Source organism: Phyllobates terribilis, unplaced genomic scaffold (assembly GCF_046119375.1).
Source record: "Phyllobates terribilis strain yellow unplaced genomic scaffold, ASM4611937v1 Scaffold_235__1_contigs__length_3068650, whole genome shotgun sequence".
NCBI lineage: Eukaryota > Metazoa > Chordata > Amphibia > Anura > Dendrobatidae > Phyllobates > Phyllobates terribilis.
The window spans coordinates 504,410-523,148 of NW_027362995.1; the positions used below are offsets into that span (position 1 = coordinate 504,410).

The 18,739-nt window shown below is 44.8% G+C and overlaps 1 pseudogene; it reads right to left on the bottom strand.

The window, feature by feature from the left end:
• Positions 1-1,788: 1,788 nt before the first annotated feature.
• The window catches only part of LOC141215260 (uncharacterized), a 56,742-nt pseudogene continuing 39,791 nt past the window's right edge, over positions 1,789-18,739 (bottom strand).

An 18,739-nucleotide genomic window follows, 5' to 3' on the forward strand; every position in this document is an offset into this window, starting at 1 on the left:
ATGCTCTCTGATACATGTTCGAAGTTCTCTCGCAGTGAGGCCTATAAAAATGTTTCCGCAGGGACAGAGAGCATGGTAGATTACCCCTTTAGAACTACAGTACAGACCAAAAGTTTGGACACACCTTCTCATTTAAAGATTTTTCTGTATTTTCATGACTATGAAAATTGTACATTCACACTGATGGCATCAAAACTATGAATTAACACATGTGGAATTATATACTTAACAAAAAAGTGTGAAACAACTGAAAATATGTCTTATATTCTAGGTTCTTCAAAGTAGCCACCTTTCGCTTTGATGACTGCTTTGCACACTCTTGGCATTCTCTTGATGAGCTTCAAGAGGTAGCCACCGGAAATGGTTTTCACTTCACAGGTGTGCCCTGTCAGGTTTAATAAGTGGAATTTCTAACCTTATAAATGGGGTTGGGGCCATCAGTTGTGTTGTGCAGAAGTCTGGTGGATACACAGCTAATAGTCCTACTGAATAGACTGTTAGAATTTGTATTATGGCAAGTAAAAAGCAGCTAAGTAAAGAAAAACGACTGGCCATCATTACTTTAAGAAATGAAGGTCAGTCAGTCCGAAAAATTTGGAAACTTTGAAAGTGTCCCCAAGTGCAGTTGCGAAAAGCATCAAGCGCTACAAAGAAACTGGCTCACATGAGGACCGCCCCAGGAAAGGAAGACCAAGAGTCACCTCTGCTTCTGAGGATAAGTTTATCCGAGTCACCAGCCTCAGATATCGCAGGTTAACAGCTGCTCAGATTAGAGACCGGGTCAATGCCACACAGAGTTCTAGCAGCAGACATATATCTACAACAACTGTTAAGAGGAGACTTTGTGCAGCAGGCCTTCATGGTAAAATAGCTGCTAGGAAACCACTGCAAAGGACAGGCAACAAGCAGAAGAGACTTGTTTGGGCTAAAGAACACAAGGAATGGACATTAGACCAGTTGAAATCTGTGCTTTGGTCTGATGAGTCCAAATTTGAGATCTTTGATTCCAACCACCGTGTCTTTGTGAGACGCAGAAAAGGTGAACGGATGGACTCTACATGCCTGGTTCCCACCATGAAGCATGGAGGAGGAGGTGTGATGGTGTGGGGGTGCTTTGCTGGTGACTCTGTTGGGGATTAATTCAAAATTGAAGGCATACTGAACCAGCATGGCTACCACAGCATCTTGCAGCAGCATGCTATTCCATCCGGTTTGCGTTTAGTTGGACCATCATTTATTTTTCAACAGGACAATGACCTCAAACACACCTCCAGGCTGTGTAAGGGCTATTTGATCAAGAAGGAGAGTGATGGGGTGCTATGCCAGATGACCTGGCCTCCACAGTCACCAGACCTGAACCATATCGAGATGGTTTGGGGTGAGCTGGACCGCAGAGTGAAGGCAAAAGGGGCAACAAGTGCTAAGCATCTCTGGGAACTCCTTCAAGATTGTTGGAAGACCATTTCCGGTGACTACCTCTTGAAGCTCATCAAGAGAATGCCAAGAGTGTACAAAGCAGTCATCAAAGCAAAAGGTGGCTACTTTGAAGAACCTAGAATATAAGACATATTTTCAGTTGTTTCACCCTTTTTTGTTAAGTATATAATTCCACATGTGTTAATTCATAGTTTTGATGCCTTCAGTGTGAATGTACAATTTTCATAGTCATGAAAATACAGAAAAATCTTTAAATGAGGTGTGTCCAAACTTTTGGTCTGTACTGTACATGTGAGATGGTGCTGAATATCATATACCCTAGTGCCATCGGCATTTTGGAATTGTTAAGTTTTAACCATATTGGACAGGCTTTGCATCTGCCACAAGGAAAAAGCCTTTGGTTGCCAACCATGTCTCACTCTTTTTCCTCTGATCCCCCTCATAATGGCTGTGTACTAGTAGGTCTCTCAAGTTCTTGGAACGTCGTGCTGTTATTGCAGGGTTTGCAGGTAAGTAATTCTTCAGAACGGGATCAACTTGTAGTACTCGCCAATGTTTTTTAATAATTACTACAAATTCAAACCATTGGTTACTATAGTTAGCAATCAATTGTACCTGTTTTTTGTCCATGTCACTATCCTTAACTTTCTGATTTTGGTGAAATAGTTAGTTTCTAGAGATTTTCTTAGCTCTTAAATAGCCTTGGTTAATTTTTCTCCGACTATAACCTCTCACCAGGAATCTACATCGTAGATCTCTTGATTTTTCCTCAAAGGCTTTCTCTTCAGGACAAATTCTTTTAATCCGTAAAAACTGGCCTACTGGGATTCCCCTAATGGTAGAACTAGGATGAGATGAACTGGCATGAAGTAATGAATGTTTAGCAGTACTCTTTCTGTAATCTTCCGTTGACAAATTTCCATCTGATTCAGTGTGGATTTTGATGTCCAGAAACTCAACATCTCGACCTGTTTTATAAGTAAAGTTTTGAATTTAATTTGTTATGGTTGAGTCTGGACATTACTTTATTCAGGGCGGACAATGACCCTTCCCAAATAAACCACACATCGTCAATAAAACGCATCCAGTGATGTATATTTTCTATGCCTGGTATCAAGTCGTCCAAAAAAATCTCTCGCTCCCATGCCCCTAAAAATAAGTTCACGTATGAAGGGGCACATGTGGCCCCCGTAGCTGTACCTTGTAGTTTTAAATGCACTTTATTATTAAAAATTAAACAGTTATGGGTTAAAACAAAATCGAGGAGAATCAAGATTAGTTCTGACGCGCCCCCTGGGGCCGTGGGGTACTCGTTAGCCAGGCCGGTCGGTGCTAGGGATGTCAAGGTGGCAGTGACCCGGTCCTTGGCCCCGGGCGGTCAAATAATTGAAGGAAAAGTAAAAGGGGAATAAAGTTTTAGAGATAATGTTTGTGACGCCACCTGTGGTATGCGGCTATATGGGGCCACCGCTGCGGTGCAGATCCACTGGAGCTGATGGTGACATAGCAGAGTTGGTTCAGCTCTCCACAGGCAGTGCCTAGCTCCAGGGCAGTAGATGGTGATTTTATGAGGTAGATGTTGTTGGTGCAGTGTAGTGCAGGTGATGGCGCAGCAATTATTCAAGGACACAGTGGGGTGCAATCTTCAGGTTTTACTCACAGTTGTTAAGTTCCTCAGGTTACAGTCACTGGTGTGCAACTGCCCCCGTCATCCTGTGTCCTCCGGGGTAGTGATCCAGCAAACTCTCAGGTATCTCAGGAGCACTTGGACGGCACCCCGTTCTATGTACCTTTCCTGGTCGTCTCACTGCGCTGGCTCTCACCCTCCTGCCCCGCGCCTCAAAATCAGTGTCACAAGCCAATGGCCTCGGGCCTTGTCGGGCGACTTGCAATCCCCTGGACCCTATGTGGCCACCTTTTCAGCGATATAATTGTGGGTTTTGGTTGCAACACCTTGAAAATGCTGCAGCCTCCGGTTGGCTAGCTGAGCCTGGTGGTTCTCCACTAGTTTGGGGCCGATCGCCTTCTGCGGCCTGATCCCTCCACGTAAGTGTGAATTCGGGCGCACGGGTGGCTTCCTGCACTCACCGTGCCCCTGGGATACCTTCTGTCCCACTGGAGCCTTTAACTCTGCCCCTGTCCTCTCTCACTCTCCTCCTGGGCCTGTCTTACTAGGCCCGACTCCTCTCTCTCCTTCCTTGCTCTCCTGAACGGAGTTTCTCCTGAGCTCCCACTCCCAACTGTCTCTCCTCTGAGCCTCTGAACCCTTCTAGATATTTCTCCCTGTCTTTTATACCCTTTCTGTCTGTGCTCCACTGATCTTATTCCTCCACCCACCTCCTCTACCTAGTTCCACCCTCCAGCTAGGGACCAGGGACTGTGCTCTCCCTTAGGAGCAATCTCGCACTTCCCTCCTGAAGTGGAGTGTATTGGATGTGGGTGTGTGGATCCGGGGTAGTATTCCGTCCTTACCTGAGAGTGGGGTACCACACCTCTGGGTGAGATGCAGTACCTCTGTGGCAACTGGACCCGCAGGGGCGCCACAGTTCCGCCATGTCATATTCAATGTTAACCTCTCTCAGAAACCACGCAACTGCAGTTAGCCCCTCGGTATGCCTAATGGAGGTATACAGAGATTCAATATCTGCTGTTACCATAATCATGTTCTCAGCCAGATGCATGTGGTCTAATTTCCGTAAAGCCGCTGTGGTGTCTTTAATATAAGACGGTAAAGTGGTTACCAGAGGTTTTAAAAAATAATCAATGGTTTGCCCAATTACCTCACAAAGGCCTCCAATGCCCGCTGCAATGGGTCTTCCAGGGGGATCCATTAGATCCTTATGAATTTTCGGAATTAGATATAGAGTTGGCAATCTGGGATTTAGTTCTTTGATCACATCGACCATTTTTTTAGGGATAATTCCTTCTTGGTGAGCTCTCTCTAGAATGTTGATTAATTCCATCTGAAAGGCCGACATAGGATTAGCTGGTAATTTCCTCTAACAGTTGGTATCATTCAACAATTTATATGCCTGTTTTTCATGCACAGTATTAGGCCAGGTAACTAAATTACCACCTTTATCTGTCCCTTAAATACAACATCTTTCCAATCTTGCATTTCTTTTAATGCTGTTCCTTCTGCTTTGCTCAAATTTGAGTAAGTTTTTTTAGTGTTAAGTTGCTCAATTTCTGCTGATACAAGTTTGGTGAAAATGTCTACTGCTGGACATAAATTTAGAGCCGAAAATGTTTTGGATTTATTGAAAAGTTGTATGGGGAAAGTACTTACCTCTGCTGCAATAGTCATGTTTTCTACTGCTAGTGATTCCAAGATCTGTAAAGCCTCAATTTCTTCTTTAGTGGTAAAAATTTCTTCATTGTTGGTTTTATGATGAAGTTTTTTCAATATAAGTTTTCTGGTGAACAAATGAACATCTTTGATTGCTAGAAATGGGTCTAAGGGTTGAGATGGAGAAAAGGTTAATCATTTTTCTAACACATTTATTTGTGCCTCAGTGAGAATATTGGTCAAGAGATTAATCACCTTAAGTTTATCATTCCTTTGGTTTCTACCTCCTCCATGAGTAGGGGCTCCAAATGTCTTTTTCTTATCAAACTATCTCATTTTCTGACCACTATAATTGGCACCATCCGGTCCATCCTGGTCCCTATTGGATGATGTGCTTTCTGCTGCGGATGACAGCGAATTTGAGGATATACTTCGCGTCAAGGATGTTTTTCTATTCAATTTCTTGAATTGACATCTGTATACTTTATTGGATTCATAATCCGCCTGATGTCTGGTGAATTTATTCAATTTGCCTTGACTCATATTATGTACCCATTTTTTCCAAGTCCTTCTCAATATCTTTATGGCATTTTTCAAGATTCTCAGTTGACATATCTTTATGCATGACTTTTTCTATTTTTTAAATCTCATTATCTATTTCCACCAATAAGGAGGTATTTTTGTCCACTTTGATCTTAATGAACAACATGGAGCATGTAGTTGCTACTGTGATCCATTTACTAACAAGGATTTCATCTTCAAGTTCAAAAGTGGGAAAAAGCTGGATTCTCAGACTCCCAGGAATTAATTTTTGATCTAGATAATTCTCAAGTGAAGTTTTGGTCCACCAAAGTTTGGTTTTCTTGAATAATAGATTTTTGTATTGACGTATGGTTTCTTTATTTGAGGTGGAGGTGTCACTAAAACCACATGTACTACATTTTTTAAATATTTCTATAGCCTTCGATCTATTTTGAATTTAATCAAACATTTTTTAACTTGGACACTCTGTAACGACAGAAATAATTCATATATCAAAAAAAGTCCAGTGCTGTCACCCTACATGTGGAACAGCATAAAAAAAAACAATTCCTGAACTGTTGGTTTTTGTTTATTCTGCCTCTCAAAAATTGGAATAGAAAGCGATCAAACAATGTCATATGCCCGAAAATGGCACCAATAAAAACGTCAAGTAGTCCTGCAAAAAACAAACCTTTACATGACTTTGTCGGTCGAAATATGGAAAAATTATAGCTATCAAAATATGGCGATGCAAAAACTAGTCTTTGCAAAAATAAGTGTATTTTAGTTTGTGACAGCAGCCAAACATAAAAACCCGATATAAATCTGGTATCACTGTAATCGCACCGACCCAAAGAATAAAGTAATCTAATCACTTATACCACATGAGGAACGGCATAAAAAATAAATAAAATCAATTCTTCACCTGCTGCCATTTGTTCATTCTGCTTCCCAAAGATCGAAGTAAGGCTCGGCTCACATTTATCCTGCTTTCCGCACTGAGTTCTTACACCGGGGTTTCTGTGTAAATCTCTGAAATACGTGATTCAGACGGAACCCCCGGCGGAAGACTCCCTGTAATGAGTCAGATGGAGGCACCGTGGATGCAGTCTGGCCTGTGATCCCACGGAGTCTGTCTTTTAATTAGATGTGCATAAAAGTGCCGTTAGCCACAGTTTTGTGAACCTCTGAAAAAAAGGACACAGCTAAACAAAGGCCAGATAGAGTTCAGAGTAACTCTGCTGCCTCTTTATAGTGAATGGATCCCTCTGCATAGGGTTAGGGTTGTGTTAGGGTTGGGGTTAGGATTGGGGTTAGGATTACGGTTAGGATTAGGGTTGTGTTAAGGTTAGGGTTGGGATTTTTTCAAAAGTAAAAGAAAAAAAATGAGGATATGGCGACTAGTGTTGAGCGCAAGTGCTCGCTACTTGAGTTTGCATCAGGTGCTTGGGTATGCTCTGAGTATCGTGGGTACTGTGGTGACATACTCAAGTCTCCACCCTGCATGTTTCACGGCTGTTATACAGCAAAAAAAAAACACTTGGGGATTGCCGGCCATATGTAATAGTGGGGAAGGGCGTAGCCTTCCCTTGGTACTGAGATAGTTAAAGGAAGTGTCCCTGAGGTCAGACCTCCCTAACTGTGGTAGACCAAGCTAAGGGGGTTAGCTTTAGCGGTCCAGTTAGTAGAGTAGAGGGGGAACTTTGTGCCCTTAGCAAGCCTAGAGAGATATAGAGCTTGTTCCTGGTATAATTCCTTCTGGGCTGTAGTACCTGAAAACAGCCACAAGATGCCACTGTTCTGGGTGTAGATGTCAGGTTGAGTCTGCCAGCAAAGTTATAGACAGTGATGGGTTAAAGTTCTGTGATGACAGCTCACTGAGGGTGGGCATATTAGGAAAGTCTCTGTTTAGTTTCCAGAATCAGGAAGTGATTCTTCAGTACGAGTTGAGATTGCAAGTTGATCAGACAGCCTGACTATAGTGGCTGCTAGGGTAGACGGGAGCTCCGAACCCTCAGACAGTGAGATCCCAGTGCGCAATTCTCCCCACACAAGAGCACGAGTCCTGTTCGCTCGCCAGAGAAACTCATCAAAGCGTAGTGAGGACACGGGGCACTTCTAGTCTGCAGGAAGCAGAGGAAGCTAAATAGGACTCCAAGCTAAGACGTGGGGGAGAGATATCGGATCCGGTCACTGTCAATACAGAGGAGTCTCTTGGGCCAGGAATTATAGCCACAGAGATGCTCCGCTTAAAGAGGGAACCAGGGCTGAAGCAGTTAACAGCGCCTGTGAGAGAGATGATTGCCTGTCAGGTCTTATCCATTATATCTGACTGTAAATATTGTATATATTCCTCTTCCCCAAGTAAAGTCCAAGTTCTGGTTAAGAACCTCGTGTCCTCTGAAATTATTGCTGCCCTGGTCCCAGAAGAAAATTGCCTGGAGACAGCCGCGATCGGATGGCTTGAAGTAAGTGAAGAGCACTACATACACAGCCACACTTCAGAGGGAGGACACGTATTGTATGTAGGGTGCCATAGCGAGAGGGGGCTACAGCTCGCCCACGACTACCTCGCTGGGGCACCTTACATTTGGCGTAGTCGGCAAGATGCGAGCTCCTCGCATGAAGAAAACGGGGAAGAGCCGACACAGAACACTGAGGAGAAAGTGTTGGAAGGCATGCGGCCCAAGATGGTGGCCCGAAGCATGGATTCCAAGATGGTGACGACGGCGGTAAAGTCTGGGAGAAGAACCGCCCATCGTGGGAGTGGATGGCGCTGGAGAGCGCGAAAAGATATCCAGCCCCTACGAGTTCCGACCCGAAGAGGGATGGGCCCAGCGGTGAAGATGCGTTCCAGGATGGGACGTTCAGAGAGGAAGAGGGTGTGGCGTAAGGTGAAGCCCGGCCCCGTGAGTATCAGCGCGCACAGAGAGGGGGCGCGGCTGAAGGCGGAGCGGCCAAGAGTGATGAGTGACGCGGTGGTCGCATCAGAGGTCCGGCCCAAGAAGAGGCGGAGCTGGACGCGCAGGACGCGCGTCACCGGTAAGCGACCGGCGCCATTTTCTGTCCGGCACGTAAGGAGGTACGGCAGCGGACGTCCTGAGAGGATGGCAGCCCCAGAGCCTGACAACGTGCGCGAGACAAGCAGTGAGGAGGAACCCCTGGAGATCACCACCCCAGGGGCCGCGACTGGAAGTCGTTCGCCGGCGGGCGCTGCCCGTGAACCGTTGCCCTTACCCCCAGTGGCTGTCCAGTGGGCCACTAGGCCTGATCCGGAGCTGGGCCTGCTAGTCCACGAGCTTCGCATGTGGTGCTGGAGCCGGATGCCGGAGGAAACGTCCCCCTCGGCTGAGGGAGGAGAACATCCAGGTGGGGCCAGAGCAATAGCTGCAGCGAAGCTTACAGAAGGTGAGCGGTCCATGCCCCAGCGGCCGGTCGCGCCTGCGGTACAAGCCCCAGTAGCTTCTGTGGCAACAGAGGCCCCCAGGCCTTCAGGGGACGGTGCGGAAGGGAAGCCCCCTAAAAGAAAGGCCCCGCGGGAGAATTTCTGGTCGTTGGCCTTGGAGGCCCTACATTCCCCCTCGGCAGAGCAGTACGCCGAGCCCGGGAGTCCTAAGTGGGCTACCCGGGACCCCCCGATGACCACGCGAGAACAGCGGTGATGTACCGATACCTTCCTGAGAGGCTGGCTGGAGGGGTCCAATGCGGCAAGAAGGGAGTCAGTGGAGGAAGCTCAGACCCGGGGGCGGGTCATAGAATTCCGTATCCGTGAGGGGTGCGGGTTTCTGGAAGAGGAATGGACCGGGCACGAGGTGTTCGTGTCCCGCGAAGCGGTAAAGCGGGACTATCTGCCTGACCGTTTACACAACCTGCACGTGGGGGACATCGTGCACTTTGTAAAATGTGAGTGCCAAAACGGGTGGTATGCGGCTGCGGTCACCCGCCCATACAAGTGGGAAGACGTCCTAGAGAAGGACCGGCAGGTCTTCCAGAGGAGGGCCAAAAGGGATGCTAAGCAGCGCTGGGCTAGGGAAGCCCCTAAAGGCTTTCTGTCCCCACCTAAGGCCAGTACTCCACCAGAGGAGCCGAGGAGGCGGCAGTGGGGAGATATTGTGAGCGACGAGGAGGAGGATGTCGCAAGCGACAAGGAGGCTGATTTCCTTAGTGAGGTGCCAGAGAAGGGGTTGGCACCACAACACCCAGGAGGGGCTGAGGCGGTTGAGCCAGGGACTGCCAGAGGGACTCAGGCTGGTGCCAGTCAGGAGGTCCATCATTTCTCTGTTACCAGCTACGGCCCTACCCAAGTCGGTTGTGGCAGTGCTACATCCTCGGACGAGGACCCCGGGCCTAGCAGATACCCCGATCAGCCATGGAAGTGGAGGAAGCCGCCTTCATCTGCAGCATGGGCCGCCTTCATGAAGGAGCAGAAGGGGGCCCGGAAGAAATGAGGTGGTGAGCTGAAAGGTCCGTTGGTCTTTTACTTTCCCTTTTTAGGACCCATCAGCGGTGGTCCTGTGTTCCTTTTGGGACTGTTACCCAATGGGGGCGGAATGCCCCATAACGAGTTAAATTAAAAAATGGAGGACTGTTCCCTTACCTCCCAGGCCAGGAAGGCCTTAGGCAGCACCCAAAAGTTGCGTGCCCAGGAGAGCTGCTCTTTTTGTTTTTACTTTTGTTTTCTTTTTGTTGCGCTTGTTGCGCCTTTTTCTGCTGGAATTTAAAGCGCTGAGGCACACCTTGAGGATGGATATCCTCCAAATCTAAGAGACTTGCGGCCTAGCGGGAAGAACCGGTGACCCCCGCTAGGGCCAAGAAGAAAGAGACTCACAGGGTGTTACCTGTGACTGTGTGCCTCAGAATGTAGCCCCAGGAGGGGATTGGGGGCTATTGAGGTGTTGACCTGACTTAAAACTGTGGACACGTCGTTTCCAGGGTCCTTACCAAGAAGGACCGGTGCCTCTGAAAAAGTTGATAATGGACTGTCCTGAATTGCTGTTCCAGGGCCCTTAACCGAGAAGGGCCGGTCTTCCATCCAAGAAGATGACCTCAGGACCAGTCGTTTACTAAAAATGTTTTAGTAAAATTTAGTTATGTAACATAATTTTATAGCTGTTGATTGATGTTTATTGCTTAGTGTGGTCAGGGACGACCAACATTAAAGTGTCGGGGAATGTAATAGTGGGGAAGGGCGTAGCCTTCCCTTGGTACTGAGATAGTTAAAGGAAGTGTCCCTGAGGTCAGACCTCCCTAACTGTGGTAGACCAAGCTAAGGGGGTTAGCTTTAGCGGTCCAGTTAGTAGAGTAGAGGGGGAACTTTGTGCCCTTAGCAAGCCTAGAGAGATATAGAGCTTGTTCCTGGCATAATTCCTTCTGGGCTGTAGTACCTGAAAACAGCCACAAGATGCCACTGTTCTGTGTGCAGATGTCAGGTTGAGTCTGCCAGCAAAGTTATAGACAGTGATGGGTTAAAGTTCTGTGATGACAGCTCACTGAGGGTGGGCATATTAGGAAAGTCTCTGTTTAGTTTCCAGAATCAGGAAGTGATTCTTCAGTACGAGTTGAGATTGCAAGTTGATCAGACAGCCTGACTATAGTGGCTGCTAGGGTAGACGGGAGCTCCGAACCCTCAGACGGTGAGATCCCAGTGCGCAATTCTCCCCACACAAGAGCACGAGTCCTGTTCGCTCGCCAGAGAAACTCATCAAAGCGTAGTGAGGACACGGGGCACTTCTAGTCTGCAGGAAGCAGAGGAAGCTAAATAGGACTCCAAGCTAAGACGTGGGGGAGAGATATCGGATCCGGTCACTGTCAATACAGAGGAGTCTCTTGGGCCAGGAATTATAGCCACAGAGATGCTCCGCTTAAAGAGGGAACCAGGGCTGAAGCAGTTAACAGCGCCTGTGAGAGAGATGATTGCCTGTCGGGCCTTATCCATTATATCCGACTGTAAATATTGTATATATTCCTCTTCCCCAAGTAAAGTCCAAGTTCTGGTTAAGAACCTCGTGTCCTCTGAAATTATTGCTGCCCTGGTCCCAGAAGAAATTGCCTGGAGACAGCCGCGATCGGATGGCTTGAAGTAAGTGAAGAGCACTACATACACAGCCACACTTCAGAGGGAGGACACGTATTGTCTGTAGGGTGCCATAGCGAGAGGGGGCTACAGCTCGCCCACAACTACCTCGCTGGGGCACCTTACACATACACGAGCAATCCCCGCATGTTTTTTTGGGTGTTTAACAACCGTGAAACATGCGGGGCGAGGACTCAAGCATGTCACTCGAGAACCCACGATACTTGGTGCATACCTGAGTACCCAGTGCAAACTCTAGTAGCAAGCACTTGCGCTCAAGACTAATGACAACTTGTTCAATATGATGACCTAGTGCTATCAAAATTCTGTGTCGTACATCTGGGTTCAAAATGTTCACTATATCCCTTGATAAAATCCTTGAGGGGTATAGTTTCCAAAATGGGGTCACTTGTGGGGGGTTTCCGCTGTTTAGGCACATCAAGAGCTCTCCAAACGGCGTCAGCTCTCGATTCCAGCCAATTTTGCGTTCATAAAGTCACACAGTGCTCCTTCCTTTCTGAACCTGCCGTGCGTCCAAACAGTGTTTTTTCCCCACATTTGGGGTATTGGTGTACTCAGAAGAAATTGCACAACAGTTTTTGCGGTCCATTTTCTCCTCTTCCCCTTGTGAAAATAAAAAATTTGGGGCTAAAAGATAATTTTTGTGGAAAAAGTTTTGTTTATTTTCACGGCTCTACGTTATAAACTTCTGTGAAGCACCAAGGGGTTCAGGGTGCTTACCATACATCTAGATAAGATCCTTGAGGGGTCTAGTTTCCAAAATTGGGTGGTTGCCACTGTTTAGATACATTAGTGGTTCCCCAAACACGACATTGCATCAGCTAATTATTCAAGCAAATTTTAAATTCAGAAAGTCAAATGGTGCTCCTTCCCTTCCGAACCCTGCCATGCACTCAATCCGTGGTTTTGCCCCACATATGGGGTATCGGCTTACTCAGGAGACATTGCACAACAAATGGTATTGTGCAATTTCTCCTGTTACCTTTACGAAAATGCAAAATTGGGGGATGAAAAACATTTTTGTGGGAAAAATGAGAAAATTTTATTTTTATGGCTCAATGTTATAAACTTCTGCGAAGCACCTGGGGGTTCAAGGTGCTCACCGCACATCTAGATAAGTTCCCTGTGGGGTCTAGTTTCCAAAATGGTGTCACTTATGGGGAGTTTTCACTGTTTAGGCACAGCAGGGGCTCCCAGAACATGACATAGCATCCGCTAATTATTCAAACAAATTTTACATTCAAAAAGTCAAATGGCGCTCCTTCCCTTCCGAACCCTGCCATATGCCCAAACAGTGTTTTTCCCCCACATATGGGGTATCGGTGTGCTCTGGAGAAATCGCACTACAAATTTTGAGGTCTATTTTTTCCTGTTATTCTTGCAAAAATAAAAAAAAATGTTTCTAAAGTAACATTTTTGTGAAAAAAAGTTAAATGTTCATTGTTTTCTTCCGCATTCCAAAACTTCCTGTGAAGCACCTGAAAGGTGTCACTTCTGGGTATTTTCTGTCATAATGGCTCCTCGAAGTCACTTCTAATGTGATGTGGTCCCTAAAAAAAAGGTTTTTTTAAATTATGTAGGAAATATGAGAAATCGCTGGTCATCTTTTAACTCTTTGTAGGGTAGCGCTATTCATCACGCTGGGGGTACTCGCTTCACCGGATCAATTAAAGCACACATGCAACATTTTCCGGTAATATGAAGACCAGCAGTTTATTACACATCATAACATAGTCCATCTCAGTGGCTCGCGGGAATGTTACACATGTATCCTAGAGCCTTTTCAGTGGCAGCTATGCCCGCTTGGCTTCAAATACAGACTTCAGCAAGGTACAGCAACAATATTCACTTAAAGCGCCGATTTACCTTTGACGGGTCTCAACTGCTTCTATCAGCTTGGTTCTGCCACAGCTGTGGCTTTAAGGCTTCCCAGACGTAGTCTGTAGGCCACGTGCCTTCCAAGGCTACTGGTATCCCAGACACAGGGATCCAGCCTCTGCCTTCCAGGCTAATGGAGTCCCAGACACAGGGACCAGGCATCTTGCCTTCCAAGGCTACTGGTATCCCAGACACAGGGATCCCTCCTCTGCCTTCCAGGCTAATGGTGTCCCAGTTACAGGGACCAGGCTTCTTGCCTCACCAGGCCTCCCTCTCTCTCTACTAATTAAAAAAACCCACCAGGATTTATATATCCTTTTGTACACACAGGACCTGTGATTATGTCACAGTCATTTGATCAGTCACCTGAGGGGGGAGGTAAAATGGTTAGCCAGAACACACCCCCTGGACATTTTAGCAATGCAACAAGCCGCTGAATTACACCTTATAACTTAACAAAAAAAAAAATTTGGGTTCAAAACTTGTGCTGATGTAAAATAGACATGTGGGAAATGTTATTTATTAACTATTTTGTGTGACATAAATCTCTGATTTAAGGGCATGAAAATTAAAATTTCGCCAAATTTCAGATTTTTTCACAAAGTAACGCAAGTCACATCGAAGAAATTTTAACACTATCATGAAGTGCAATATGTCACAAAAAAATAATCTCAGAATCAGTGAGATCCGTTGATGCGTTCCAATGTTATTACATCATAAAGTGACAGTGGTCAGAATTGTAAAAATTGGCCTGGTCATTAACGTGCAAATCACGTTAGGGGGTAAAGGAGTTAACACAACAAAAATAAAAATTGAACGAAGCAAGTAATATATATCAAACCAAAGGAAAGTATCTACGTATCAGACAATTGTCTAGTACCAATAGGATGGTGATATATCTATGCTAGGATATGAATGGCAGACCATTTGGGAATAATCAGAAACCCAAAGCAGAAACACCAAACACTAGTTTGGTCAAAAACCTTTATTTCACAAGCAATTGGTTACATGGTGGCACTGCAGAAGCGGGGGCCCACACTACATAAAATACAGTGATTGTATAATACACAAACCGTTATATGTACAGTAGGTGATATCCAGAAGACTATTGATCCTATTCTGAACATTATTGGAGAGTTTGGTGAATGGTCAGGACTGTCCATTAATCGGGATAAGTCGGTTATTCTACCATTTGAGGATATCCCTGATTCAAGCATATTAGAACATACACAAATACAAATGGTTGAGAAATTCTAATACCAAGTATAAGTATAACAAAAAGATCTCCGGATTACATTGCACTGAATATACAGTACAGACCAAAAGTTTGGACACACCTTCTCATTTAAAATTTTTTCTGTATTTTCATGACTATGAAAATTGTACATTCACACTGAAGGCATCAAAACTATGAATTAACACATGTGGAATTATATACTTAATAAAAAAAGTGTGAACAACTTAAAATATGTCTTATATTCTAGGTTCTTCAAAGTAGCCACCTTTTGCTGTGATGACTGCTTTGTACACTCTTGGCATTCTCTTGATGAGCTTCAAGAGGTAGTCACCGGAAATGGCCTTCCAACAATCTTGAAGGAGTTCCCAGAGATGCTTAGCACTTGTTGGCCCTTTTGCCTTCACTCTGCGGTCCAACTCACCCCAAACCATCTCGATTGGGTTCAGGTCTGGTGACTGTGGAGGCCAGGTCATCTGGCGTAGCACCCCATCACTCTCCTTCTTTGTCAAATAGCCCTTACACAGCCTGGAGGTGTGTTTGGGGTCATTGTCCTGTTGAAAAATAAATGATGGTCCAACTAAACGCAAACCGGATGGAATACCATGCTGCTGCAAGATGCTGTGGTAGCCATGCTGGTTCAGTATGTCTTCAATTTGAATAAATCCCCAACAGCAAAGCACCCCCACACCATTACACCTCCTCCTCCATGCTTCACGGTGGGAACCAGGCATGTAGAGTCCATCCGTCCACCTTTTCTGCGTCGCACAAAGACACGGTGGTTGTGAACCAAAGATCTCAAATTTGGACTCATCAGACCAAAGCACAGATTTGCACTGGTCTAATGTCCATTCCTTGTGTTCTTTAGCCCAAACAAGTCTCTTCTGCTTGTTGCCTGTCCTTTGCAGTGGTTTCCAAGCAGCTATTTTACCATGAAGGCCTGCTGCAGAAAGTCTCCTCTTAACAGTTGTTGAAGAGATGGGTCTGCTGCTAGAACTCTGTGTGGCATTGACCTGGTCTCTAATCTGAGCTGCTGTTGACCTGCGATTTCTGAGACTGGTGACTCGGATAAACTTATCCTCAGAAGCAGAGGTGACTCGTGGTCTTCCTTTTCTGGGGCGGTCCTCATGTGAGCCAGTTTCTTTGTAGCGCTTGATGGTTTTTGCAACTGCACTTGGGGACACTTTCAAAGTTTTCCCAATTTTTCGCACTGACTGACCTTCATTTCTTAAAGTAATGATGGCCACTCGTTTTTCTTTACTTAGCTGCTTTTTTCTTGCCATAATACAAATTCTAACAGTCTATTCAGTAGGACTATCAGCTGTGTATCCACCTGACTTCTGCACAACACAACTGATGGTCCCAACCCCATTTATAAGGCAAGAAATCCCACTTATTAAACCTGAAAGGACACACCTGTGAAGTGAAAACCATTTCCAGTGACTACCTCTTGAAGCTCATCAAGAGAATGCCAAGAGTGTGCAAAGCAGTCATCAAAGCAAAAGGTGGCTACTTTGAAGAACCTAGAATATAAGACATATTTTCAGTTGTTTTACACTTTTTTGTTAAGTATATAATTCCACATGTGTTAATTCATAGTTTTGATGCATTCAGTTTGAATGTACAATTTTCATAGTCATGAAAATACAGAAAAATCTTTAAATGAGAAGGTGTGTCCAAACTTTTGGTCTGTACTGTATATCTTCTTCTGGAAAAGTATAAAAAGAAAATCGATGCGTGATGGAGATTACCATTATCAGCTGTAGGAAGAGGGAACTTATTAAAAATTATATTGATGCCCCAACTCTTATACATTCTGCATAATGCCCCTATTTGGATCCATAATTCCCATTTTCAAAAAATTCATAGCAAGTTTCATTCTCTTATATGGAAAAAGAAATCGGCTAGGATAAAATGTGAATAACTACAAAGTGACAAGGAATCTGGTGTTTTGGCGATTTTTAATGCACTAATATATAGTGGGGAGAAAAAGTATTTAGTCAGCCACCAATTGTGCAAGTTTTCTCACTTAAAAAGATGAGAGAGGCCTGTAATTGACATCATAGGTCGACCTCAACTATGAGAGACAAAATGAGAAAACAAATCCTGAAAATCACATCGTCTGATTTGGAAAGAATTGTTTTTCAAATTTTGGTGGAAGATAAGTATTTGGTCAATTACAAACAAACAAGATTTCTGGCTCTCACAGACCTGTAACTTCTTTAAGAGGCTCCTCTGTCCTCCGCTCATTACCTGTTGTACTGGCACCTGTTTGAACTTGTTATCAGTATTAAAAACATCTGTCCGCAACCTCAAACAGTCACACTCCAAACTCCACTATGGTGAAGACCAAAGAGCTGTCGAAGGACACCAGAAACAAAATTGTAGCCCTGCACCAGGCTGGGAAGACTGAATCTTCAATAGGCAAGCAGCTTGATGTGAAGAAATCAACTATGGGAGCAATAATTAGAAAATGGAAGACATACAAGACCACTGATAATCTCCCTCGATCTGGGGCTCCACACAAGATTTCACCCCGTTGGGTCAAAATGATCTCAAGAAAGGTGAGCAAAAATCCCAGAACCACACAGGGGGAACCTAGTGAATGACCTTCAGAGAGCTGGGACCAACGTTACACAGGCTACCATCAGTAACACACTACGCCACCAGGGACTCAGATCCTGCAGTGCCAGACGTGTCCTTCTGCGTAAGCTATTACATGTCCGGGCCCATCTGAAGTTTGCTAAAGAGCATTTGGATGATCCAGAAGAGTTTTGGGAGAATGTCATATGGTCAGATAAAACCAAAGTAGAACTGTTTGGTAGAAACACAACTCGGCGTGTTTGGAGGAGAAAGAATGCGGAGTTGCATTCAAAGAACACCATACCTACTGTGAAGCATGGGGGTGGCAACATCATGCTTTGGGGCTGTGTCTCTGCCAAGGGACCAGGATGACTGATCCGTGTATATGAAAGAATGAATGGGGCCATGTATCGTGAAATTTTGAGTGCAAACCTCCTTCCATCAGCAAGGGCATTGAAGATGAAACGTGGCTGGGTCTTTCAGCATGACAATGATCCCAAGCTCACCGCCAGGGCAACAAAGGAGTGGCTTCGTAAGAAGCATTTCAAGGTCCTGGAGTGGCCTAGCCAGTCTTCAGATCTAAACCCTATAGAAAACCTTTGGAGGGAGTTGAAAGTCTGTATTGCCCAGCGACAGCCCCAAAACATCACTGTTCTACAGGAGATCTGCATGGAGGAATGGGCCAACATACCAACAACAGTGTGTGCCAACCTTGTGAAGACTTACAGAAAATGTTTGACCTCTGGCATTGCCAACAAAGGATATATAACAAAGTATTGAGATGAACTTTTGTAATTGACCAAATACTTATTTTCCACCAAAATTTGAAAAAAAATTCTTTCCAAATCAGACAATGTGATTTTCAGGATTTGTTTTCTCATTTTGTCTCTCATAGTTGAGGTTGACTTATGATGTCAATTACAGGCCGACCTCATCTTTTTAAGTGGGAGAACTTACATAATTGGTGGCTGACTAAAGAATTTCTTGCCCCACAGTATTATATGGCAGCGCAATTGCAACATTTGGGTGGGTGGCAAAGCGCTGCAAACCCAAATAGTATTAAGGGGTTAATTACCTCAGGACACCGTGGAATATTCCTATTCATATAGTGGAACTGAATGACCTCGCACACAAGAAATCAATATACCCTACACTTGCTCTACTCTACAAGGTCTGGGATAGGGGTAAAGATATAATGGAAATAGGAGACTGCAATGAATCTACACCTATATGGTTTAATAATAAATATGCAGAGGTCTATAAATTAGAGGGATTCCGGATTTGAGTGGATAAAGGAATATATACAATATAACACATATATATGATATAAAACATATTGTCTGAAGGGATACTTAAGTCCTTTGATCAATTAAAGGGGGGATTTGCGATGACAAATAAACAATTGTATAAATATCTATAGTTTCGGCATTCATTTAATGCACAATCAAGATGGACGCCCTTTTGGGTAGAAAATAATACTTTTGTTAAGTTGGTATTAGAGAAGGGAAATCCTAAGGGTCGTATTTCTGATATTTACTGAGTCCTTCTTGATAATTATTTAAAAATATTTCCTTCTCCAGCTAGACAAAAATGGATGGAGATATAGGTCCAATTTCTGAGGATCAATGGAGAGCGGTATTAGAACTGGTTCCCCAATTATCTTTAAATGAGGCTCAGAGATTTTCCCAGATCATATTAATAC